The following is a 2,191-nucleotide window of genomic DNA, read 5'->3' as shown; positions in this document are numbered from 1 at the left end:
CATGTGGAATTAAAAGAAGAATTGAAGGAAAAACGAGCTTGGCCTCGCTGCCGGTTTGGCCTCGCTGCCGGTAGGAGCACCGGCAGCCGGTCAACCGGCATTACGCACCTTGAAGAAAAAGAAGAAGTCCTGAAGAAGGTGTTTTGCCGGCAGGCCGGCAACCGGCCCACCGGCAAAACACAAATGCCAGCTATTTTTAAATCTTGCACGGTTTTACCGGTAAGACCACCGGCTGCCGGTGGACCGGCAAAACACAGCAGCACGGGATTTGGGCTTTTCTTCCTTTTTCTTCCTAATCTTGTACAAGCCTATAAATACCCCCTCTTAAACCCTTTTGTACAGCCAACCCTAGATCTGAATTATTTCCTTTTCCAAGTTTGAAACTTTGTTAATTATTTCACTAATCATTTCCTTAATTAAAGTAGTTCTTCAATCAATTAGTGATTGAATTTGGGTTTGTAAGAAGATTGAAGGATTTCCTTCTTTATTATTTCTATCCAAATTCCTCTTTCACTATTTTGTTGGTATTAATTCTCTCCCTATCTTCATTTGTTTACATTTGGTTCTTCTTTTATGCTTGTTTGATTGTTTATGTTAAAATCGTTATTGTTGTTTGTTTGTTGTTGTTATTTCCATCATTGTTCATCTTTTTATTGTTGATCTTTCCTTTGTTTCTCTTTCATTTGTTCATCCTTGGGTAGTTGTCCTCAAAGACTTAATCTTTGAGTTGATTTGGTTAAAGATTGTGTCTTTAGGTTTAATCACTCTCATTATTAGATTAAATCATCTTACCTTACACCCATTGTTAGATTGTTGCATGTTTAGTAGTGAATTTCATCTTCTCACCATGTTTATGACCAAAGTTTCCATCTTTATTGTTTATTTTGCAATTAGGACCATGATTAGTGAGTAGTCTTCCACTAGGGCTCGGTTTGACCTAACATGAGTAATTCCATTAGTTGAATTTCATAAAGGCTAATTATTTGGGGAAATTGGTGAGGGTAGTTTAGAGGAATGACTTGGTTTATGGGTTGACTTTTGGGTAGTGTCGACTTACGACCCTTGACCACCAACGAGAGTTGGTTAGGTTGTGATTTGGATACCCGAGAATTGACCCTATTGTTGACCTCGGTTGAGACCGAATGGGAGAACCGGGGTAGGACACCTCTAAATTAGCGTTTGAAATCGACCCTCGAGAGAGGGAGTGGGATGACCCGGGAATTGACGGGGCTTAATGACCTTAGCAAATATTGGACTACCTTGGGAATAATGCATGTTTTTGGGGTAGTCGGGTATTGAGTTAGGGATTCCGACCTTCGAACCCGAGAGGGGGGTTGGTGGGTAGTGCTAGTGTCCTATTTCGAACCCGAGAGGGGGGTCTTAGGCGAATTAGAGCCGTCACCTCCTCACCTAACTACCCTTGTGATTAGCCTAGAGATTTAACTATGTGGAATTGCGAAATGTTTGGGAAGAACCGAGTCTTAGGCCGTTTAATCATTTGAATTACAATTTATCCTTCATTCTTGCTTATTTTCCTTACTTTTGTTAAGTTCGCATTTCATTTTGTTTTAGGTAGCATTAGTATAACAATCATCATCTTTTATTTTCGACTTAGCTAAACGATCGGATTAGAACAATTAGTAATCTTTTCAACTCCTTGTGGGATCGACCCTTAATAGTGTACAACGATAAAATCGTGCACTTGCGAGGTATAACTTGATACCATCAGTCATGCATGCAACTCTTATCATTTAGAGGCTACGTGCTGCTATTATGGTCAATCCTTAATTGTTAAGGATGTGACCCACCAATGACATTACTTGATGGCTAAGGAATGTTTGCCTATAAATAGCAATGGTAAGTTGCAATTTATAGATACAAGAAATTGTCTTACGCTCATACATACACTAAAGTGAGAAGAGTGTTTTCTCTATTATTCGAGGTTGTCTTAAGGGTTGAGAACGTTAGTCTATTTACCGGTGTGGATATACTAGAGACTCCGTATTTTCGGGTTAGACCAATTTATTGTTTGCCCATAAAGTATGTGCCTTTTTACCTAGTTTTTACAAGTTTTTAAATGCAATAGGTCTCAGAAGGACCGCATTTTTATCTTCCGCTGCTACATGTGATGTACCGCGGTCTCTTCATTCCGGAACCTCAATAAATGTTTAACAAATTCGAGCTCCTCTTC

Source organism: Silene latifolia, chromosome 8 (assembly GCF_048544455.1).
Source record: "Silene latifolia isolate original U9 population chromosome 8, ASM4854445v1, whole genome shotgun sequence".
Taxonomy (NCBI): domain Eukaryota; kingdom Viridiplantae; phylum Streptophyta; class Magnoliopsida; order Caryophyllales; family Caryophyllaceae; genus Silene; species Silene latifolia.
The sequence above is the reverse complement of the archived record's forward strand: the minus strand, read 5'-3'. Positions refer to the sequence as shown.